The sequence below is a fragment of the Thermobia domestica genome, chromosome 13 (assembly GCF_964235325.1).
Source record: "Thermobia domestica chromosome 13, izTheDome1.hap1.1, whole genome shotgun sequence".
NCBI lineage: Eukaryota > Metazoa > Arthropoda > Insecta > Zygentoma > Lepismatidae > Thermobia > Thermobia domestica.
The window spans coordinates 212,254,243-212,281,023 of record NC_137466.1 but is presented as its reverse complement, the minus strand read 5'-3'; the positions used below and the strand labels follow the sequence as shown (position 1 = coordinate 212,281,023).

General features: G+C 33.8%; 1 protein-coding gene across 2 annotated transcripts in view; it reads right to left on the bottom strand.

Annotated features, from left to right (window-relative positions):
* Window positions 1-26,781, bottom strand: part of LOC145668998 (photoreceptor-specific nuclear receptor-like) — a 164,783-nt gene that overhangs the window by 68,937 nt on the left and 69,065 nt on the right. The window lies entirely within an intron of this gene.

Sequence of the window (26,781 nt, the reverse complement as noted above, 5' to 3'; positions counted from 1 at the left end):
TTTATTGTTATTGTTATATTTAAACACAAACAAACTGTTTGCTGAGCAAAACAATATATTCACATACAAAATACATATGTGTTACAGTTTCGCCAACGTATATTTAGTATTTATTATTATTATTATTATTATTATTATTATTATTATTATTATTATTATTATTATTATTATTATTATTTGTAATTTTCATATATTTATTATTTTATCTCAGTCTTTATTTCTATTTTGCACTAGTTTTTTGTTTCTTATATTTTGATGTTTGTTTTTAAATTTTACTTACAACAATCGTGTTTGAGCAGTCCTATTGATCGTGACGGGGACAAATAGCCTCAATGCTGAAGTCCCCATTAAACCTCAATCAATCAATCAATCAACCTAAACAAAAAGCACACTCCCATAGGTGTTCACTTGCACTTGCCTTTTCTTCACAGAATTTCCAGCAATCCTTTACTTCTTTCGGGAGAATCCTATGCACAATTGTCTCAGAATACTAAATAAATCACTTTTGAATACTGTAGGCACTTCGAAAGGCTCCCTTGTACGAAATTTCGAGATTACCTTTCCCTATCATTATTAGTTTTATTATTATTATTATAGAACTTGAAAGCTGTTTTGCCAGGCTCTGGTTCAGTGTTTGTATACATATACTTTTCTATTTGTTTTATTGCACAGATTCACTCATCAAATAATATGATATGAATGTCAAATCTCCTGAGGGTACGGTGGCTCAGTGGTACAGCACTTCTCTCTAGTGTGGGGGGTTCCTGGTTCGTTCCCCGGCTAAGTAAGTTTCTGGTGGACAACATCATGTCCATGGGTTTTCTTGGGGTACTCCTTTTTCCTCCCACATTCTCATTCCATCCATTCTTCTATCATCATTTACTTGCCTTAATCATCGTCTTCCTTATCGTGTGACGTTCAACTAAAGATTTCATTTCATTTTTCCTATACTTTTCAATTTTATATTTTTCATTATTTTTTTGTTTTCTTTCTCCCTAAATGTTAAGGGATATTGATTAATGTACAAATGATTTCTATGTATTGAAGAAAGAAGAAATTGTAATTTTTGGAAAGGAAATCTTAACTGAACAATGATCCAAAAATGAATAATTCATTTGATTAATTTATTCAAAAATTATATATATATATATATATATATATATATATATATATATATATATATATATATATATATATATATATATATATATATATATATATAAGAACAATAATCGCCTTCTAAAACAAACTAAAAATAAGCAGCAAATAAAAACTAAAAGGAAAAACAATAATCAACCAACAAAAGCGCTATGAAGTAGATAATATTAAGAACCCTATAATAATAATAATAATATTAATAACAATAATAATAATAATAATAATAATAATAATAATAATAATAATAATAATAATAATAATAATAATAAAAGTGGTTAAGTTCATTACCATTCATAAGAGTTCATTACCATTATCAATAAAGAAATTTTGAACTCCGTGCCAAGCCAAACAAATTAGTGCCTAACATAATATCAGTTTAGGTGGTAATTTTACGAGGCGTACATACTGTATAACGTTTTTGTCTTGTTGCTAGATAAAAAGAAGTTACTAGAATGTGCTTTGAAAAGTAGGTCCAAGTTTTGGCTTGTAGTCGCACAAGGGTTGGTTGAAAAAGGTCGACCTCAAACAGCGTTCACTTCGCGAGTTCTGGTCGTCATAGGATTTAAGATATTTAAATACTTCACTGTTTATAAAAAATACTTTAAATACTGTTTATAAAAAAAAAGTCTGGCGAAACATGGACTATAGGTGGTCTATAAATATTTAGTACCTCACGTCGCTGGATAATTTGCAATCAATCAATATCCAGAATTAAACACTTGTAATCACGCGACCATTTTGTTCCTCAAAGTTTGGTATTGACAAGAAGAGAGAACGTAACACGCGACATCATTATTAGGTTGTTCATTTATTTTGTGATTGCCTGGACATCACACGCCCAATAATATCGCAATCTCTATCTTCAACAAATTGTGTTTTGGTTGGTGACTGGAGATAATACACAAAACCAATGCGCAGAATGAGAAGAAAAAACAGGTTGACTATCGAAGCGTTTTGTTCCGTCATATCGTAACAATCTGAATTTTTTTATTGTATTTCTCCCATTAAAGTGAATATAAACAAAATGAACAAAGCCTTATGGTATTAAAATGAGTATAAGTTTATAGATAAGGCCTCCGCTCGTAAATCTGATGTACACTTCCAGTGTGTGTATTTGCTTGTTCAAATCATTCTAGCGATAAATCAATCTATTCCTTAATTTACGTAGTTGTCACTTCACCTAACATTTTTTAAATTTGTAACATTTATATTACTAATTTCAACTATTCTAGATGGTTAGTTACATATTTGCCATAAGTTCGTCAAAATAGGATTATTGAACTGCTTAAGACGTAATTTACTTTATGAATGTTCAATGATAACTCACAGAATAAAATAGATTTAATAGGCGTAATCACTGCGAAATTAAAATACCGCTAATTTTACAGTAATTACGTGATTGTTGTTTGTTGTTTTTTGAGTTTAACGTCCCGTTCAGCAGCGAGGGTATATGAGACGTGGACCTACTGATTAACGTGGAATCCGAACCACATGAGCTCCCTCCGGGTATCGAACCCGGGACTAGTAATTACGTCATATCTTCAAAGAGATAAAAGATAATCGAAATATGGAACAAGAGCGTCCTAGACAAGATTATTTTGCATGAGGTACCGTTATCACAATGTACCGTTATCACAATGTCACCTAGCAGTTTCCGTTTGCAGCCATCTATAAACGCGAAAATAAATGCCGAGTTTCTAAATGACTGGAAATCGAATGCAGATATGTGAGTCGTGATAACGGTATCTCATATAAAATAGTATTGTCAAGGGAGCTCTTGTTCCACATTTCGATTATCTTTTATTTATTTGAAGATATCACATAATTACTGTAAAATTAACGGTATTTTAATTTCGCCGTGATGGGACCTCTTAAACATGTATTTTCGAATACTTTTCAACATTTACCTTTTATTTTCACAAAATTTCTTCTTTATAAATTGAATCTTATCCATTCATAATGGTCTTTTTACGCATTATATCTCAACTGGGTAGAAAAGTTTGTCTGCCCGCAAAACTTAACAAGTAAATATACAGGCCTGGTCATAAAAGAAAATGATGTAGTCTTTACCGAACCATTGTCCATAACAACATTTCCATATTTATACAGATTATCGTTGCAAACTGAAAAAGTATCTCTCCTATTTTAAGCGAAACGAATTTTCATTTGGTCTAATTCTCATTTGATGACGTTTGATAAATGAAAATAAGGTATTTCAAGGAAGTTTCTTGCATATAAACTATTTCTAAAATTTCGTTAATTAATTTTATACACTAGATTAGCATACAATGTTGTTGTAGGTATGTTCATACATAACTTCAACAAGTTGCATCGATTTGGGTTATTCTTATTTGTTTCAAACAGTATGCTTTTCCTATGATTTCATGTAAATATCATAAGGATTTAGACCATGGAACTCCTCAATGGCTGACAGTGTTAATTTCATTTCATTTCATTTATTTGCCTGTTTCATTAGCTTACAAAACACGACAAATTCTCTTACAAGCATTAGAGTTGCCAATAAAATACAATATTATCAAGTAGCAGAACGAATATATAATATTGTACGTATGCATCTTTCTAAATACAAAACCATATAATAAGAGATACCAAGTATGTTAACATGATCATTTACATCTTAAATTAGGATACTGTTTGTAGCATATCTGGCAAGTACTCAAGAGTAACTATCTGTTACCAACTCATCATTTAATGAATCATTTAAATATTCCTTAATAGTGTAATAACATTTTACAAGTATTCTAAATAATTCTTATGGAAAACGGTAACACTATTATATTCTGCAAGTACATAGGAAATTTATTATACATCCTTATACAATTCGTATATACAGTTTTGTTTATATTAGCATAATTTTGAAGCATCACAAATATGTCACTACGTCGTCTTGTATTATGGCTATGAACATTTTTTGTTAAAATTCTAGATATATAAATATATAAGCTAGGAGGTGTTACAATTTTTGCTTCTATGAAAACCTTTTTACATGTCGATTTTGTAAGTAACAAAAAATTATTCTAATCGCTTTCTTTTACAATCAGAAAACGCTTAAACTATTTCCAGCAATTCATCAGTGTATTATGCCGAAGCTAATTAGTGAATTAAACTTGGCGTAGTAAAAGCTAAGAAGTGCTTCTCTCGAAACCGTACCTTGAAGTTTATATAAGGCAAAATACATGCTACTTAGTTTCTTGTTTAAAGTGGAGATGTGAGCAGACCATGAGAAATCGTCACTTATGGTTACACCTAAAAGCTTTGACCTGCAAGAATATTGGAGGGAATGAGAACATATTTTTTATTCTAGGTGATATACGCGGTTTCCCTGGAAAATGAAAATGTATGAGAATCGATTTATCATGATTTATAATTAATCTGTTCGCTGTTAATCACTCAATATCGTAATTAATCGATTTCATTGTATGCATGTTCACGCATAATTTCAACACAGGTGTATCAATGTTGATACTTCTTTTTTAGTTTCAAGAGGTATACTTTCTCGAGGTTTGCTTATAAATTTTGTCCGGACCTGATAAGAGTCTTCGAAGGAAAAGCATGAAACTCCTCAACAACTCATATTATTTATACCTTGTGTATGTGCACGTATAATTCCTATACATACACAAATTTAATATATAACTTATATACTTGTTTACGCATGTTTCGTAGGGAGACCAATTTTATAGTGAGTTGGTGTCCTACCTATATTTTATGTTTTTAACTAAACTGCTAGGGTGGCGAGAAAGTGGGAAAATTACACAAATTTAAAAGAAAATTAGTTGAATTCAAAGTCGTGCTCAAAAGCAGAAAATAAAAACTCGTTAAGAAATTTGAACCGACTGCAAAAAGCACTGAAAAGAGGACAATAATAAAAGAGCTAGAAAAAGGGAATAATAATAATAATAAAACTCTTAAAAACAGATAATAATTAATTACTACTATTATCTTTTTTTTTTTTTTTTTTTTTTTTGAGGTTGTGCCCAGTCGAACAAATTAATGCTTCTTTATATTACCATCGAAATTTATATTAGAGGCATTAATTTGAATAGCTTGGCATGATTTTAAAAAGTTACGGATAAAAGTAATGAATTATTTTCTGCTTTTAAGCACTTTATTATTATTATTATTATTATTATTATTATTATTATTATTATTATTATTATTATTATTATTATTATTATTATTATTATTATTATTATTTTCTACTTTCTAGCGCTCTTATTAGACCCTACTTTCTACTATCAAGCGTTCCTGTTATTTTCTGCTTTTAAGCTTTTTGTTATTATTATTTTCTGGTTTTTAGCGCATTTGTTATTCCTTTTTAGTGCATTTTTGAAGTCAATTCATATTTTTTAACAAGTTTTGATAATAACATTTATTTACGGAATTCAAATCAAAGAAACTGGAATATTCTCCAATCAAACTTTAAGTAAAGTAAGATAAGAATGAAAGTTATCTAACTTTTAATACATTTATTAAAACAAGTCTCAGAACATTTTAAACGACATTTCCTCTTCCCTCATGGAAATAACTCGAATTCCATTGTAAGCATCCGACATCACGCTTGCGGTATTTGTGAAGCGTGTTTGTGAATCATTCATTTTCTTCTTTCTTCCCAATCCTCCGTCATTTGTTCACCACAGGTTAAAAAAAATAAATTGAGTTAAGCGCTGTTAGTGGAGAAATTCGTAACTCACATTATGAAAGTAGACTGTCGACGGTCATCAAATGACCCCAATCACTTGCCGATTCTACAGAAGATAGAACTGATGCAGATATAAATATGCTTCTTCATGTTAACAAATAGAAGCTCCCTGTCACATGGTCAAGTATTACTGGATGCAGTTGCAACGTTCATGCAACTACAAACGTAAACGTACAAAGCTCTTATGGTGATTCTTGACCAGCTAGGAGGACATGGAATTCCAAAGGTTCACCTTGTAATGTTGAAGTATTAGAAAACCTGCACTGAGAAAAATTCGTTATCCGGACAGCGGTATATTGTACGAATATACGGTATTCTTATGTTTACTACGGAAATCTGTACGAAGCATAGGCTCTACGTTATCCATATGTCCTGCCTTCCCCCCGCTTAGATATTACATCATGCCTCAGGAGGATGTTTGACGTCTAACATTCTTCCGTATATGATATACTCATACATATGTTACATACGTCAGCTATATGTTATATACGTCCATTTCTATGTGAGATCCTGACCGCATATATACAGTTCTTTCGTGCGGAAAGTACGTATAAAACATACGTTTTCAGTTATACGTTAACTACAGGATGTTGCATAAGGTTATACATTATATAAGTCCAAAAATTACAGGATTTACGCATGTAAACTATGTACGCGACATACGTGTTTTCTCAGTGCAAATTTGATGTGGCTAACGGCCTTCCTATCAACTTTGGTAGTGAAATCGTAAGTTTCCAGTACAAACGATTGTTAATTTATTTGCAATTAACAGAAAAATCAAAATTCCGGTTCCTGATTCTATTATGTTATGGACGTTCCGAAAGCACTAGCCCCGCCACTGACATATCCTTTGAGACAAACTGTGCTATAGCAACAGAAATCGTTAAGAAAAAGAAAAGTTAGAATTTTGAAGAAGGCAAAGGAAATCGAAAAACACTTTATAAAATTCCCAGCAGCCACAGAAAGTGGTCCTCCAAAGGTGAAGTTGTAGACGATGTCAAAAAGCGACACGAAATAAAAAAGAAGTCTCCGTTTAGAGAAAATAAAACGAACGCCAAGGCGAAGCCAAAGACGAAGACAACACCTATAAAATGGTTGCTTGGCAACAGTCACTCAAAACAAACTTTGTAACATCTGAAAAAAAAAAAATGGAAGCCAGCTCTCTGATTGGTCAGTCAATCTTTCTGCGACACTGATCGTTGTTCAGAGCCGTCGCTTTTGACTTTCATCTTACCCACCAATCACAAAGAACAATCTTTTATCTTTTTTCTGTTTTTTTTCTTCTTTATTCAAGGCGAAACCAAGAAAACATTGACTTAACGAATGTATTATTTTCTCCTACTTTCAGTGAAGTACTAACACATTGGCGACTTCCCACATACTAATAATGAGCTTTCAAATTATTGGCGTTTCTCTCTCTCTCTCTATCTCTTTCTCTCTACGAGCAACAAGAAGATTTTCAATTGTTTTCATGGACTAACAGTTGCTAAATTATAAATGAGATTCGATACAAAGTCAGTGAGCAATGGAACAAGAGGCGTGTTCATTTTACGCCATTCCTGTTACGAGTGAACTTTGTCACAGTAGTTGATGTAGTTAGAATTTCTTTTTGATTTTTTTCCTTTCGCTAAACCGAAACTGAAAAAAAAAATCTACTTTCAATGAACGTAAAAAGTTCATGACTGAATTCTCTATGTCTATTTGTGTATGTGTGTGTGTGTCTGTCGGTCTTTTATTTTTGAATTTTTCAATTTTGAGCCCTCCATTCGATAGAGAATCAAAAATTATTTGAATGAAAAATTATATATAAGTAGGAACATTTTTTCTTTCCAAGGAATTTCTAAATTAAAGCAGTTGCATCTGGATTATTGCCATTTTTTAAAATTAACTTTCAAACACAATGATTTCATTAAATTTATAACTGTGGCTTTTATTTCCTTGACTCTGAGGTTCCTGCTTCGATACTCGGCTAAGTTAGTTTGTGGTAGACTCCATCGTGTCCGTGGGTTTTCTCTGGTACTCACGTTTCGTCCCACTCTCTCATTCCACCGATTCGTCCATTATCATTCACTTGCCTTAATTATCCGTCTCCCTTAGCCTAATGGTTATAATCGTGATACGTTAAAGTGAACGAATTCATTTTTCCCCCCTGACTTCCCTGTCCTCAGAATTTCTGTCATTAAAAATATGCTCTTCAAGAACAATGGAAGCTGATATGTTAAAGTGGACCTTACATGTGATTAATTCCCTTCACACGGTTTACTGTGTATTTCAGATGTAAAGCATCACGGGCAGTAACCAATGGTGCGCGATATTCCGCGCGGTGTTGCCGGATTTCGGACTCCCCTTTCCCTTCTCGCTCTTCCTCCAGTTGAAATTATGACACACACATTGGCAACATTATTCACAATGTAAATATACTATTTCAGCAAACTCAAAAATTTTGATTGTGCATCCTAGAAGTATACATAGCAACTAAATTACTTACCTGTTAACTTATTCCAGTGGAAATGCTAAACGCTCGTCTTCAACGCTACTTTCACTATCGTCTATGTCTAATATTTCGTCATTGTCTGAATCTGAGTCTTGTAAATTATTATTATGAGTTCCAAAAATTGTAAACACAAAAAATAATTCTTCGAGATTGACTTCGTAGCACCTTAAAAAAAAGCCCGCACTTATACTCGGTTTGCTTAAAGCCATTGTCAACTATAATTTTGGAAAACAAACGAACTACCACGAAAGAAAGCAACCCAGCCACTGATGAATTATGTTTATGCTAGAAGAGAAGTTATGTTCCTACACAACTAGCCCCGTTGTTTCCATATCTGTTCTTATAATAACATACTCTTACACTTGGTGTAGGTCGCACAACAACAATTCATCTGATTCGTAAGCAACACGATATGGTCGAGTTTGTTTTGGGTTACGATAATTCATGACACCATTCAGATGGCTGGTGCTTTTGAATCCCTTCTGAGGAGAAAAGAGTGAATAAGTGTCGCACATAATAAGGTAGTGAAACGTGACAGAAAAAAAGAAAACATATTGCGTTTCTTCTGTCGAATAAGGAAGAATCTTCCTTGAAGTGAATTTCAAAACAATTACGAACTTCCCATACAATGTTCTTACGATGTTAGGCACATATATATATATATATATATATATATATATATATTAGGGATGGCCAATTCCGGAATTTTTACTTTCCGGAATCCGGAAAGTAAAATCGGAAAATTCCGGAATTCGGAAAAATTCCGGATTTCGGAAAAATTCCGGAATTCGGAAAAATTCCGGAATTCGGAAAAAATCCGGAATTCAGAAAAATTCCGGAATTTGGAAAAAATCCGGAATTCGGAAAAAATCCGGAATTCGGAAAAATTCCGGATTTTGGAAAAATTCCGGAATTCGGAAAAATTCCGGAATTCAGAAAAAATCCGGAATTCGAAAAATTCCGAAATTCGGCAAAATTCCGGATTTCGGAAAAATTCCGGAATTCGGAAAAAATCCGGAATTCGGAAAAAATCCGGATTTCGGAAAAAATCCGGAATTCGGAAAAAATCCGGAATTCGGAAAAATTCCGGAATTCGGAAAAAATCCGGAATTCGGAAAAAATCCGAAATTCGGAAAAATTCCGGATTTCGGAAAAATTCCGGAATTCGGAAAAATTATTTTTTCTTTTTGTAATCCTAAGAATTTTGTTCAAATGCAAACGAACAAATTTCCTTTTTGTAATCCTAAGAATGTATGATGCAAGTTAAGCTGAAACTTACATCCTAAAGTATACACTACTCAATCTTCCCATGGTTAATGAGATGTAGTCCAAAAGTACGATGTACTCCTAATATTTAATTTTTGTTTTACTGTGATATTGTCCAGAGGTAAGACGTATATCACACTGAGATAAACAACTTGACATAATGAAGATGTTATCATACGTAGTTTTCCAGAAAATCGTGAGAAACGATTTTTTATGAAGTTAAAATATGCGTCGCTTGTTGCCAGTGTGATGCAATTGATAACTTTTATGCTGGAATAGTCTTATTATTATTATTATTATTATTATTATTATTATTATTATTATTATTATTATTATTATTATTATTATTATTATTATTATTATTATTAATCGTTTATGTACTGTAAAAGAAAAATATGAACCGTTAAGTAGTAGATTTTATCTGTTGTTTTTTGATATCTTCTAACAGTAATAACAAATTGCTTGTAAATACGCAATGATTATCAAGGACAATGGCATATTAATGTAAGGACTACTCTGCAGACTAGCAATAAACAATAAACAATAACAGATAAACAATAGTCCCCCCCCCAAAAGAAAAAGTAACTAACTTGGGCACGTCAGAATGTTCGCGAGAATATAGGGACGCATTGAGACTAGCAAAAAACGTGGTGTTATTATTACTCAAAGGGCCGTACGATGGAGGCATTAACGTTAATCTTAATGGCACCAATGAGCACTTACTTGCTCTAACGGTTAACCCCATTTTTGAGATGATTCTTAGAAGTGGGCGTGTTGGCATGCAGTTGGAGTACTAACGATTTGCGTCACTATCGAACACTAACGTAGCACTAGCGACGTTTAAAGTCGAAATTGGAGTCTGACATAAGTGGCTTGTCAACTTCACGGACATTATATTTTCCTTGAATGCGAGAATTTTGCGCCCTACCACAAAAATAGGAAAAAATGCGCTCGCAATATATTTGCACTGGGATGTTTGCGCTCTACCCCAAAAAGAGGGGAAAATGCGCCGGCTATATATTTGCACTGGGATGTTAGCGCCCTACAATTCAACTTATTATTGTATTGTGTAAAGTAACTTCCACTCGCACTTGAACTAGGCTTGCCTCTCATCGTCTCAGTGAGTTACTCCATCCGTTATAATATTCCGAACAAACGAAAAAAATACAATTTTAGTTCACTAAAGGGCAATCCATACAAATACAATTTTTCATTATACTACAAAATTTACAATAAAAGTATAAATGACTGATATATAATTATTTATTAATATAATCAAAGAGTATAATTTAATCTACAAAAGGCTGTTTGGCTCTACCCAGATATCTCTGTTCACAATCCTTGCGAGTTGTTTGGCTTTTCAGGACACAAAATATAGAAAAGAAAATGTAAAGTGAATGTAAAATCAGTTCAGTAATATTATCAAGAAAACTATGTACAGTGTGTTTACTTGCTGGAATTACACTTCAAACACACAATTGCGTTCAGTCGTTCTTTCAGGAAAAATGTTCCGGGGGGCACATTTAGTATTCCGGAGGGGGGTCACTGTTGGTACTATTCTATTTATTATTATATTATAGACGTATTATTTTGGTCTCCTCCGAGGGGGCACTCTGAGAACTCTGGGGAGGCCAGTGTTCCCCCAAAATCATCTCTGGAAGAAGCAGTGATTGCGTTGATCCGTTGTGTTCTTTTGGCTTATATTGAAGTTTATTCTTCCCTTATATAGCCACAATGAAAATAAATGACAAATGGCATGGTTGTGGGGGGAGGATTGTTTATGCTGTAATGTCAGCCCCTCCGAGGAAATGCGTAAGCTCCAATAGTTTCTTTTATTTCGCAGGGCTCAAACTTCCCGGTGGAGGTACATCGCAGGCGCAATTTTCCCTGTTCTTGAGGTAGGGCGCAAATTTCCCAGACGCAAAATTCTCGACACCGTTCGAATGACCTCGGAAGACGATATCTTTTTCAATACTTTTTTTATATTCTTTTACTCGAGATTTCTTCATAGCTTCTTATTAAAATACTTACTAATATATCCTCATTTTATTGTCCTAACCAATCAATATGGGTATGTTGTCAGTAAAATATTTAGATTGATCGAGCCTCTGGTGTGTAACCACAGTGTTTCATATCATGCACCCATTAGAAATCTTGGCTAAACGAACCAATATATGTTGCCAATAAAATAGTTTAGAATGATTGAACCCCTGGTAAATAACCACAGTATTTCGTGACAGATCCCCCCCCCCTTCCTATTACCATATTCTAGCTACGTGCCTGACTCAGCTAATTCTCTACATTCTTTACCAAGCACACATTTTCTAAAGCGGAAAATGCTCTCTAAATACCTAAGCTCATTATTTTCAGCAGATACACAAACTGGGTAACATTCTATCTACATGAATGTTATATATGTCGATTACTGGAAACCGCTTCTCGCTATCTATTACCATATTTACTATATAATGATTAACGTTAAAACCGGAAATGGTTGATTTGTACCGCTTCCGGTTTGAATATTACATTCATCAGGGAACTCGATTCTTAACTATTGACTCTGTACATCATGGCCAAAATTGATTGGTAATCCATCAGATAGTTCTTGAGACTGTTTGTTTCACTGACGGACAGAATGAATATATGGCTATAGAGTTTTGATAAACTAAATTCGTTAATGAGTGATGATGGAACAAATATAAGAAAGGGAACCAAGAGTACCACCGGGAAAATTTTCGAACACAAAATTAGCCATCGAAAACCCACATGTCCTGGGTTAGAATACCATAGATGAAAACTCTACCACTGAGTCATCAATCACCCGCTTATTAGTTTTGTTAACTATTATATTAATATAAATTAATGAATGCCTGCTTATGTTAATTATTGAACAATTACATTGTATACTTCGTAAAGTCAAAAATTATAAATTTGTATTTACTGTACATACAGTGAGCGCAGAAAGTGTTCGTACACCTATGCTATTGAAACGAGAATGCCTGCGAAAAAGAAACAGAAAATTTAAGAAGTGTAATAACACGCACAATATGAATAATGAAAACTAAGCTTTATGAATATATCAATAAAGAACCACAAAGACAAGTTTAATGGTCAGAAAGTAAATAAATTCCGTAGAAAATGTATAGAGTAGACGCAAAAAGTGATCGTACACCTGACGTACGAATACGAAACAAAGATACCACAACTGGGGTTCACTAGTATTCACCTGAGTATACACCTCTGTATAGCATGACGAGTAACAAAATGAGTTTAGTTGTGAATAGGAGTGAAAAAACTGCACGGTGGGCTGTCGAAATGGGAAGCAACCGAACAGAAACAAATGAGGAGACAAGAAAAGTAATTATTAAAGTGCATAAGAAGGGTAAGTCTTTGAGAAAGATAGCAAACCTCAGGGGCAGATCCAGAGGGGGGCGATCGGGGCCATCGCCCCCCCCCACAAGAGGAAACTTTCTTATTTTATATTTAAATAAACCCATCCATAACAAGTTTGGAGCTCTTAAAAGTAGCAGTATTACTGCCGACCGCCCCTTCCCCAGAAGTCCGTCCTGGATCCGCCCCTGTATAGAGTAGCCACAACCGAGTATTTTCCGCTGTATGTTTGGAGTCGTTGTCTTGCTGAACAATAAATTGTTTTCAAGAACCATCTTCTGGCACTAGTATGGAGATATTCCTTTAATATGTTAATATACACTTTGTGGATCATCACTCCATCGATAAGGTGGAGACGACCCACTCCTGAGGCACTCATACAACCCCAGACGAGCACGGACCCTCCTCCATGTCTTACTTTAGGGACGAGATTTTGAGGATTCATCTCTGTATTCACCTTGCGCCATACCATACGCCTCCCATTGGACTCGATAAAATTAAATTTATTTTCGTCCGAAAATATGGCCCTATTCCAGAAAGAAGCCTGATCCCTTATCTTTATACTCTTTTTCAAACTTTAGTCTCTTTATACGATTTGTCTTGTTCACCCAGAACATTTTCCTGGCTATCCGACCATGATACCCTGCAAATATTCCGCCACCGCGTGTTTCCAGATCCGTTGCCAATTGCACAGCACTACTTTTTGGAACCTTTTTTCTTTCCCTAATAATGTAACGTTTAACTTGTTCACTCAACACTCTTGGTCTTTCAGTTCTTTTTTTTTTATTATTATTATTTTTATTATTATTTTTTTTATGGTTTCGCACAGTGATAGAAACATTATACATCGCAATTATTGTTTGTACTGTTGAACAAGGCCTGTCTGCAAGGTTTGCCAGGGGCGGATCCAGGACGGACTTCTGGGGGGGGCGGTGGGCGGTAATACTGCTACTTTTAAGAGCTCCAAACTTGTTATGGATGGGTTTATTTATATATAAAATAAGAGTTTCCTCTTGTGGGGGGTGGGGTGATCGCCCCCCTCTGGATCCGCCCCTGACTCTATAATACCTTGAAACAGCTTCGCACACCTCCCCAATCCCCAGACATGAACCCCATAGAACATCTATGATCTGTTCTGGAGACAAGAATCAGAAGGCACAGCTTGTCTACTAAAGAAGGCCTAAGAAAAGCTATTCAAGAAGAATGGGACATAATCAGTCCCGAAACTACAGAACTACGAACTACTACAGGTGAAATCAATGCCAGGAAGACTACAGACAATCATTAACGCACAGGGTAATCTCACAAAATATTAAATAACGTAATATACTTTATAAGCATTAATTCAAGCATAAGTGTACGGTGACTTTTTGCGTTTACAAAAAAGGAATTCTCTCTTTTCTTCTGAACAAAACAGTGATTGTGTTTGTTTGGCCTTTCTCTTGTATATAGAAATAAAATGTATGAATGTGTAGTTTTAATTCTGGTTATATATATATTTTCCACCTCCCGTTCTCATGCTAGCTGTTTTCAATATAAAGTATGCACGGTGTACGAACACTTTCTGCGCTCCCTGTAGGTATGTTGACAATAAGCGACTGTTATTAGAATATTTGTTGAGATTTATTTTCCTTCACTGCCTTTCGTCTGGTTAAAAAGTAGTTTGCAGTGCTTTGGAGCAGCTGCAGGTGGGAACGCGATAATGTTTGAGACATACCGGCGACTTTTTTGTGTGTGAAAATAAGACCTTTCTCATAAAGTAGTAAATAACTGCAGTAGCAATTGCCTACGTAAATGATAAAGACATATCCAACTACAAGAAATTAATACAGTATATATAGCCTATTCATTATTGTGTTTCTCTTTTAACAGCTACTAGCTAAGGATGGCCAATTCCAGAATTTTTACTTTCCGGAATCCGGAAAGTAAAATCGGAAAAATTCCGGATCTCGGAAAAATTCCGATTTTTTCTAAATTCCGGATTTTTTCCGAATGTCGGAATTTTTCCGAAATCCGGAATTTTTCCGAATTCCGGATTTTTTCTGAATTCCGGAATTTTTCCGAAATCCGGAATTTTTCTGAATTCCGGAATTTTTCCGAATTCCGGATTTTTTCCGAAATCCGGAATTTTTCCGAATTCCGGAATTTTTCCGAATTCCGGAATTTTTCCGAATTCCGGAATTTTTCCGAAATCCGGAATTTTTCCGAATTCCGGAAAGTAAATTTTCCGATTCCGGAAAACAAAATTTCCGGAATCCGGATTCCGGAAAAATTTGGCCATCCCTAATATATATATATATATATATATATATATATATATATATATATATATATATATATACATGAATCAGATTGCAAAGAGTGTAGCCACGGGGGAAAAGGGGAGCCTGTCTTTCGAAACTATTTCTAGCCCCGAAATGAGCTTCGTCTGGTATATGTTTAATAAACTTACTTGATGCAAATGAGGGACGTTTATAATAAAATATGAAAATTTTAAAAAAATCAAACATCACCAATACGGTTTCTGTACCTAATTAAAACAACTAAAATTAATCATATGCTTTATATTCTCATTTTCCTAACTGGGCGCACTGTGAACTCACTGCTATATTATTGCATAATATCTGAATTGATATTTTTTGTAGTGTTTTTCCCCTTTACCATTTTAACCCATATAAACACAAAGTCAGATAAACAGACTGGTATAAACAGCATTTGTTTTCTTATGAATAGCTTATTGATTCATCTCTTACAATCCGGTTTTCAACTTCAGTACTGTCAAGATCCGTTTTTTGATAAGGTAGCATCGTGAAAATATAATATGTGTATAGTATGTATGTATGTATGTATGTATGTATGTATGGTGAGTAAAATGCCTTCATATTCTGAAAAAGGTTATTTGTTCTGTTTTTAGTGTGTGAAAAGCTTGCCTCTCCCTGAAAGTAATGTTCCCCTAGAACAACCTGCTGGCTACATCAGTAATTATCCTGTAATAAAAGTTGAGTTCTATTTCCAAATCAAAGAAAAATCCACTGTAATTCTTTTCTCTACTTCGTAAAGTGAGCGTTTAATGTGCTAATACAATATTTCTAAGTAGCGCCTCTAGTATTGTCAAGATTCGCAGTAGCGCGAGAAATTAGAGTGCAGAACTGCTTGTCGCGAATTGTCAACACCGCTCAAACCCAATTGGACGATGTGTGAAGCGAACTCAAGGCCATGCCGCTTGTCATCTGAAACACACAGTAATTATGAGTCTGAATATAATTACGGGATTTATCAATAAATCCGTGTACCAGAGTTTAGTTATAATCCGCATTTACACCTGCGATTTTCAAACTTTCAAAATATAAGGATTGGTGAAATAAGAGATCATGTGATTTATCAGTGATACTATTCTTTAGACACGGTTTCCTTCTAATGAGCTTCAAAAGTAACAATAATGTTATAGTAATATTGTGTCTATCAGAGTTTTCATATTTCACTCAAAATTTCTTCAATATTCTAAGTTTTTTCTTTTTTTTTAAAAAAAATATTTATTTCAATAATTAAGAGAAAAGTAACTATAGAGAGGCCTATAACTATCGCACTTTAAAAAACTCGTTATCCGGACAGCGGTATACTGTACAAATATGCGGATATCCATAAGTTTACTACGGAAATCTGTACGAGCAAATGTTATCCATACTACACACGTACTGTCCTTTTCCCGCTGAGATGTTACATTATGCCGCTGAAGGATGTCTGACACTCTCTTCCGTATATTCCATAAGTATACATAAGTTACATACGTCAGCTATATGTTGTATATGAGATCCTTACCGCCTATATCTTTCATACGGAAAGTACATAGATGGAACACTTATACGGACAGCATTATAAAACACACTTTTTTTCAGTTATACGTTTGTTGTAGAATATTACATAGAATTTTATGTTAAGTCTAAAAATTGAAGGATTTACGCAGGTAACCTACGTTTTTACGTATCCCACATGCGTTTTATCCTTCTAGGCGAGATTGAGTGTGATAGTCCAGTCGAAACGTTGGAAACATTGTCCCTTACACGTCAGTAGTGTGTCATGTTCCTGGTAACTTAAGTCTTTGAAAATATACTAAAAATTAATAAAATTTCGCGTTAAAACTCTATGCAATTACAAGTGGCTCAACTCCTAAAGCACGACTGCACGACTGAAATTCAGAAAATTTATCCTTAGACTCCATAGGTATATACCGGCCACTAAATTAATTAGGAAAGATCACTATACGACAAAGGTAGTCTCAAGTGATAATTTCTTAAGTTTAGTGGTGAACCTAAGTGAAGGCAGAAGGCATGAAATATATAACACTAAAACTTCTGAAGTTGATTTTTTTTTCTTGCTAATTTGAGCTTCTAACTTTATTAATCACGTGTATGTATCCTGGTATTTAAATGAAAGGTAGACAGTATCATAGACAAAGGAATTACATAAAGGACATTATATATTTATCTAGCTATGCTAGAGACCTGCACGGGCCGGGCCTGGCCCGAGGCCCGAAGCCCGGCCCGGCCCGCGGGCCGGGCTTGGGCCGGCCGACTCTACTATTTCTTTGGGCCGGGCCGGGCTTGGGCGGGCCGACACTGTTATTTCTTTGGGCCGGGCCGGGCTTGGGCTGGCCGAAACTGATTTCTTTTCACGTCGGGCCTGGCTGGGGCCATCAATTGCAATTCTTTAATAATTATTGACTTTCGTTAAACGATAATTGGAATAAAGCTAAACGTTGAAGAAGTGTGTCCGTGAAAAATGTTACAAACAATGCAATACGGTAGCTATTTACAGTTTGTGTTGCTTAGCGGCTCCACTTTCATTTTAGAGGATTGCAGGAATTATGCGATAAATTGAGCTCTGACCTTGACCTTCACTGAACTCAAAATATAACAAGAAGGGGTGGGAATGTTTTGCCTGTCGCTAAACAATATTACCATCTTCACTTTATGCTAAAAATCAATTAAGTTTGATTTTTGTTACAGGGAATGGAGTTTTTGTTCTCTCGGTGACAGGTAAAGTTCTAGGAGGCAATGGTATCATTCGGGAGGCATGCGTCAGGTTGTGAACCAGAGTTTAGAAAATGTATCTGAGGGTTAGGTCAAATTTAGTACTAAATTTCGAGAAAGATTGGGACTCGAGCTAATTTTTTGAAAAATTTATCGGGCCGGGGTCGGGTCAAAAACTTTTAAAATTTATCGGGCCCGGGCCGGGCCCGGGCCGAAAATCTCCAAAACTTTTCGGGCCCGGGCTGGGCCGAGTCTAGGTACGTTGGGGCCGGATTGGGCTCGGGCCGAAACATTCGGCCCGTGCAGGTCTCTAAGCTATGCGTAGAAAGAATATTACCAAATTCAGTCTCGACTGAAAATAGTGTGCTGTTTAAAAATATTTCTAGTGTGCTGAATGATTTAGGATATATTTCTTCTATTTGGTCCAAGAGGATATCTATGCCACGAATTTCGTTGAACAAATCTCATATGGAAACTAGCAGAATGCCCATTCTTCGCACGTAAAGTATACGTTTCATTTTGGGCATAGAGGGCACCAAAGCTGTCACCAATCAACTTAGGAACCCCTAAAATTATGAATTCGACACTAATATCAATCCTTTTCGATTATTTTTACATGACGCCGTCGCCCCTGAGGAGTATCAATGCGGGTTGAATTTGGATTTAAACGGCATCGCAAGTGTCACTGTTCATCTCAGAGATCCCGAAAACTTGATTCGTCATTAATATCGGCCATTTTTAATCATATATATATATATATATATATATATATATATATATATATATATATATATATATATATATATCCATATCCCCCAAGTTGCACCGTCAAAGTGAAATGATAAAAATCATCCCAGGTCAGAACTCCATCTATGTTGAAAATATGATCGAGATCGGTCGAGTGGTTCAAGAGGAATTAAGTCACAAACATAGTCGCTTTCATTCCTATTTGTATAGATTCATACACATTTCTTATTTTCGTCGAAAAGAGCTTAAGAGCACCAATAATATTTTAAAATATGAAAGACATAAGAGTGCTAGACCAAGAGGGGAGAAGGTTAGTCAAGAAATGTAAAGAAGCAAGATTTATTGAAATAGAAGGCGATAGAGTCATGAACTAGAATTCAGGACTTAAAATTGATGAGCAGTGGGGTAAATTATTAAGGGGGCAGACTACTAAATATTTGTCAAAAGCTAACAATTTTTCTTTTGCCAGTTTTTCGTAAGTGAAAAGAGATAATGAAATGTAACTTACCTCAATAATAGGTAATGTTATTCTACACCACAAAATGTGAATCGTAAGAATTTTCAGTGTTGCCATCCATAGAAATTACAATTTGACCAGAATTTGAATTACCCAAAAATCTAGGTTAAGGCAGCGACTAGAAAAATGGAATCAACGGTAATTGATGACTTATCATGCTGTCTGTGTTTCTTGTTAACTACTTTTTAAATAATATTTATATTTATTTTGTAATAAAGAGTACAAAATAAATAATTTTTAATAAGCAGTATAATTAAAATACAAACTCCATGGCCTATGGAACCCGGAGGTTCAATGCCGCGTTCACAAAAGTTCTCCACTGACTTCTATCCTTAGCTAACTGCATCCAGTTTCTACTTTGTATTCCAATTTCTGCGAGATCCATCTTAATATTGTCCTCCCATCTGCGCCTAGGTCTTCCTAATGGTCGTTTTCCGATTGGTCTTCCAGTCAAGACTTTGAAAGCGTTTCTACTTTCTTCCATTTTCCGATTGGTCTTCCAGTCAAGACTTTGAAAGCGTTTTTACTTTCTTCCATTCTAGCTACATGACCTGCCCACCTAAGCCTCCTAGACTTGACGACCCTAACAATGTTGGGTAAACCATATAACTTATGTAATTCCTAGTTATCAAGTTTACGCCATTCCCCATTCCTGTTCCACTTGGGTTCGAATATTCGTCTCAGGATCTTGTTCTTAAATACTTTCAGTCTATGTTCTTCCCTCAAAGTAAGCGACCATGTTTCGAACCATACAGCACAACAGGCATGATTATCGTTTTGTATATTTTAAGCTTCAAATTCCTCGACAGAATTCGCGACGACAAGAAATTTTAAACCGAATAGTAACACGAATTCTTCACTTTTAGTCGACATTTAATTTCTTCGTGAATATGATTTTCCTCTGTTAATACTGATCCTAGATATTTGAAACTATCCACTTTATCAAAAGTATTATTTAATATTTTAACGCCTCCACAATTTGCCGTATTACGATCCCGACGCACTTCCATGTATTTAGTTTTCTCTGCATTTACTTCTAAACCCATGTCCCTGCAAGCGTTTAATAAGATCTCTACATTTCTTCCTATTGTTCTCCTATCATCCCCTATTAAATTTACATCATCAGCATATGCCATAACCTGGTGAATTATATATATATATATATATATATATATATATATATATATATATATATATATCGTTTTATTTCTAAATATAAAGGTGCCGGTATTCTGTACCTCAGGCATATAATGGTTAAAAAGTTGCATACTTTTCAGGGTATTATTATTATTATTATTATTATTATTATTATTATTATTATTATTATTATTATTATTATTAACAGTAATAATAAAAATGTGCTTTAAAATGTGAATTTTTACATGCAAATTTTATAATACAATAAAGGTAATGATAATCAATCTTTTTTAGTGATTTTTTCTTGCTTTTTTCTCTGTTTGTAAAAGTAAGCTGCTATTGTATGTTTTCAAAAGCATCAAGAGTTCCACAAATATGACATATACATTGTTCACATAATATTCTTCAGAATAATACCAATAATTCTACAAAGCTCTTCTACATTAATGGATAAATTTTGTGAAAAAAATCTAGGTACTGTTTTGACTTAATCCTCTTCCTAATAATGAATAAGAATAATTAATTAGATAAATTAAAAGAAGAACTGAGCAGACGCTCCTCTGCGGAGAAAGTACGGACGTGGAGTCCTCACAGAATATTTTTGTACTGGCTTTTAGTTTAGTTGAACTCTCAACGACAGACAAATTTGTTGGGATTATTTCATTGTGGGAGGTCAGTCTTTTCAGGAAGAATCGGTTCAGAGCCTTTAGGAAGAATGGTTTATATTCGCAACTCCTTCCCTAGAAAGGAAAAACGAAAAGGAAAACAATAAAAAGAACTCTGGTTTTCAATAATACTATATATTTACTATTAGGTATTTTCGAAGTTCCTCGTTAACCCCTTTTTTAAGACAGAGGAAATATTCCGATCTCATTAAAAAGGCACCGGTACGTCATACCGTTGCGTACCGTCAAAAATAAAACACTATATATATATATATTGTATAAATGTTCGGAATCCATATGATTACTACGGAAATCTGAACGGTGCATATTTTATCTATATGTTACATACGTACTGTCTTTTTCCGCTTAGATGTTACACCGTGCAACTGCAGGATGTCTGACATTTAACGCTCTTCAATATATTACATACGTATACGTACGTTACCTACGTCAGCTATATGTTATATACGTCTATCTTATATGAGGACCTTATTGCCTATATACAGTCATACGAAAAGTACGTGTAGATGAAACATTTATACGGACAGTATTATAAAACAGTATATGTTTTCAGTTATATGTTTGTTGCAGGATGTTATATATGTATAGTCGTACTTTAAGTCCGAAAAATACAGTATTTACAGTTTTTACGTACACCACATAGTTTTTTTTTAAAAAATCTGTATGGGTAACTCCACCTATCGCCATACCAAGTTTGATGAAGATTGACTGACTTTTGTAGTTGGCGTACGATATATGACTGTCTTTCTGATTGAATATATATTAAAGAGAAATCCAATGAAATAAGAGACTGCTGTGATATTCTGAGAATATAGGGGTAGATTGAATTTCTCTTGGATTATAGCACCTGTTAGCTTCTCTAATTCTCTCCTTATATCACCCTCTTGGTTTTTTATTTCCTCCTTTCCAACCCCCCTCCCTCAAACACTTTCCGCTGAGTTTGCGTTTTTAATGACCATGACACATATGTTAGGTTCTCATTGCATGTTACAGCACTAACCAACCGATATACGCTATTGCATCACAAAATTGATGCCAAGTATTATTGTGTCTTTTTTTATATATAGTGTAATACGGTACAAAAGATAAGGGGAGGAGAAATGAGTTGGGGGCAATACTTTGCCACTTGTGGTGAAAGGGATCCAGAACATCAATAGCACACGAAGTGGACATTAAAAGTTTTGCTCGTACCGTTAAATTACATGTCTTCTTAACGAATGTGTAAGTTTCAATGACCATTTACTGTATGTATTTGAAAAAAAATGACCAACATGAATATGTTAAATAACAAAATGTTTCTCAGAATAATAATAGCTGTGGTTCTGTTTTCTTGACCGTCATAGGTTTTGCAATGTCTGTTCATTGTCAATACATTGCGTACTGGAAAAAAAAAGCAAGAAGAAAAAATAAATTATACAATACGAGCGAAAAGTATCCGTTACTCGCACGGGAAGAATATGCTCTGTTATATATATATATATATATATATATATATATATATATATATATATATATATATATATATATATATGTGTGTGTGTGTGTGTGTGTGTGTGTAAATGAAAGTGAACATGTTTGTGACTTAATAACTCTTGAATCACTCGACCGATCTCGATAGAAATTTTCAACATTGATGACGTTTGGACCTGGAATGGATTTTATCATTTCACTTTGACGGTCGAACTTACGGGAGGGGGAGGGAAGAGGATATATTCTAAAATGATCGAAAATGTCCATTATTAGTGTCGAATCTATAGTTTTCGAGGTTCCTGACATGAACAGTTACATTTCCAATGCCATTTAAGTCCACATTCAGCCCACAAAACATATTCTATAAGAAAACGCTTTAGTAATAGTAAAAAAAAAAGTCTGACAAACGGAACATATTACTAATGTTTCTTATTTTAACGCAGTGAAGCGGGTACTCAACGCTAGTATCGCATAAAATCGGAAATTTGAATATTGTGAAAATTGCTTTTTTTCTTCTCCTTCAGAAGTGGGATTTTCGAAAAGGCTCATCCATGTGCTCGGTGATTTTTAGGGAACTTGGTTTACAATCATACCGCCTTTATGTACTCAACTTGTCTGTCCATGTGTCTGTCTGTCCGGAAAACACAAAATCTTAAGAACTACTTTAGTATCTCTTTTAGCAACAATATAGAGGGCCAAAAATTAGAAAGCGAGTTTGTTAATGGACGATCTATTCCATTGATTGGAAGATATGGCACCTAATGCATTTCCACTGAGAGATATATATTATGAATTGCTCCTTGATAGCAGGCAACCTTGCTACAACTAAGTGTAATTTTGGTTGCATATCATTCAGTTTCTTTCACTATACTAATTTTATTCAAAAATTTTCGAAAACGCTGGAACACACATTTAAGAAGAATTTATGTGAATTTCACACACCCCAACATAAGTGAATCCCTACGTTCGACACTTTCTGAATATACAAAAATTTGAACATTTTATAGAACTTTGTCATGTATTTGCCTTAGAAGCGGAATTATCGAAAACTCCGAATCATGTATTCCCTTATTTTTAATGAAGAGTGTGTGCAGAGTTTTATCTAACGTAAGAAATTCTTGAGATACAACTATTCTCGAAAAAAAAAAAAAAAAAAAAAAAAAACTCCTCTTTCTTCTTCCTTAAGATAAGTACCATAAACTGGGGTTATTTGAAAAGTTGTTTTTATTTTTCATACTACATTTTGTTATTTATTGCAATTAATCATTGTTTTTCTTGTGATGTTTCTAGAGCTGTCCAGAGCTACTTGGAAAATATATGTCTTTTCATAGTAGTAAGAGCTATAGTGTGAAATATGGAAAGAACCACTTGCAAGATGACACTTTTCTGAGAAGATTGATATGCAACATGCCTATGTTTCTTTCATAGTAATGTGTTCCTAGGCTGTTTTAAATATATTGCACAACCTTTTCGTTAAATACAACAAATTGTTGAACCAATCTAAACTAATTACAGTGGTAAACTTGCCTTCCTGAAGGCCTACAGAACCAGTAAAGAAAATGCTTTTCTAAACAGTAGTTTTTCAAACAATGCAAGAGACATTTTGGCAAATACCAATACATGCATAAGCTCTTGAGACTCCTTTAAGACAATAAAACATGCCCTACATAATTTTATGAAATTTTTTGTATGTATCAGATCAGTAATTGCCTTACATTGGTTTACAAAATAATCTGGTACCATTTTTACAAGTGTACATTTACGTTAACCCTTTGCAAAAATAACATAAATAATATTATTATGACAATAATAATGTAACACAGTACAATAAGGATAAAAATTTACATCTTGAAATTCTTTGCTGCAGTCATATGGAAAAACAACTTCTCTGCGGTTGTAGGTAGGTTCAGGTAAAACTTATATAATCTCATCCTTGTCTATCCACTGATCAATATCATTAGTTTTAGTAGAAAAAGGAAGGAAATTTTAAAAATGGCCAAAGATTGTCACAGAAAGAAAGTGGAAATGTAAAAGTAATTATTCTCATTAGTATAACCAGGTAAAAGCCACTTTTCATTACGGAAACACAGGGACAATTAAACCTTTTATATAAACCAGTGTTAAACCTTTTATATAACTATGTTGTCAACTTGGGTTATTATTTTTTAATTGATGTTTGAATTTAGTTTTTTTTTTTTTTTAATGTAGAGTACTCGGAGTAATTTTAGATTGGCAGTATTAGCTTAAGATATATTTTAAACTATTTTTGGATAAAAAAAAATCCAATATATTTCAACAAAAATGTTCTTGAAGGTTTTATATCTGGAGAACTACATACAATGTAGCCAAATCCAAACCATCACTCAACTCAGTATGATGAGATTATTTCATAGATAATAGGAAAACTCGATTTAGGGGCCGTTCAAAAATTTTATGGCCGCTGATCCAAAAACTAATTATTGGGCAAGATCTCAATCTTTTGATCCATTTTTTTTTATCAATCCTAAAATTCTTGCTATTGTTGATGTTGAAATATGCACTTATATTTGCTATGGGGATTTTTGTTACTATTTTGAGACGGCAAAACAGAACTCTGTGTGTGTGTGTAAAAGAAAAATATAATTTGCAATTATATTTGTATTTTGTTTTACAATTATTGTGTGTATTTGTGTAACTGATATATGTTATATTATTTTTGAGTGATAGGTTAACTGGTTTATATCTTACGACGATAATGAGTTTATTTAAACTTAAGTTGAGTACAGTTTTTTTTTAAGTATTATAACATCTATTTTGCCCTAAGTTCGTTATCTCAGAATTTCTGGAACTAATCAAAACGTAGGTTACTCACTAAATGTTTCAATGATAACACACCAAAATAAAATATATTTAAACTCATGTATTTTCCGAAGTTTTCTTTTTCCTTTTTTTTTTTTTTGCATTTACTTTTCTATTTTTACAAAGTTCCTTCTATATAATTCAAAATACATCCACTAATCAGTGTTGCCAACAACCTCCGAAAAAAATATGCTAGATGGCCTTCAGAAATAAGCTTTTTTTTTACACAAAAAAATTGCTAGATTTTTTGAACTGCTGACCTATAGCCCACGGTAGATGTTAAACCTCTTTTTTGTTACTAATAAAACTTCAACTGACCAAAGCAGTATATATAATCTTAAAATATATATATACTGCTCTAGTCAGTCGGGGTTTTATTAGTAATCTTGAATTTTCCAAAGCTACAATCAATAATTTACAAGTTGAAATACCCTTTTTTGTGTGTAGGATTATAAGTGAGTTATAGTGAAAGTTGAAATGTTGAATTTTATTCTCTGAAGACTAACAAGCAACATACATGACTTTAAATTACAGTAAAATCCATCAACAACTAATCTCTTTTGTGAAAGTCAACAGCCATATTATCAGTTAATTTGCAATGTCATCATCATTGATGACGTCACAGCTAACCGAGGTACCGGAACTGGATGCACTATGGTTTGGATTGTGGATTGGTTGTGTTTGTGTAGACTGTCATTGTCGCAATTTTCAGTAGTACTTCTTTCGGGAGGTCATAGTCCTTACAAACACTTCTTATTTCTCCGTACACTCACATGAATTATCATGATTACATCGCGAATTTTCAAACTAATTAGATATCTCTTTTATTTCCTTTAATAAACGAATACAATCTCTGTGGCTTTGAAGAATCGAACAAGTTACTAAATTTGTATTAGAAAACTTTCATTCTTGCAATGAAATGCGAACATTATCGTAAAATAATTAAAAAGTAGCAAATGGAGCCGTTACGGGAGCAAATTCTTTCTGAGTCGACAAGTTTTGTTAAGTAGTCGTAAATCTGTGGGTTGGGACAGAGAAGAAGAATGAAAAACAAGTGTTTGTTGCGTAATAAAACATCTGTTTAGAGAAATCAATAAATATGATAATATAGATATATTATATAATAACAAATAGGCTATTTTTTTTAAAAAAAAGAAAGCACACCTTAATTTCGAAGAAAAAGTATTTTTAGAATTAATTTAACGGTTAATAATAAAGGTAAAAAATGGTAAAAGAACGTCATAAAATAAGCAATATTTAAGGCTATAAGCATTTCGTAGATTTCTATGGCTCAATGCCTCTCGAAATTGGCTAGATTTAGCTAA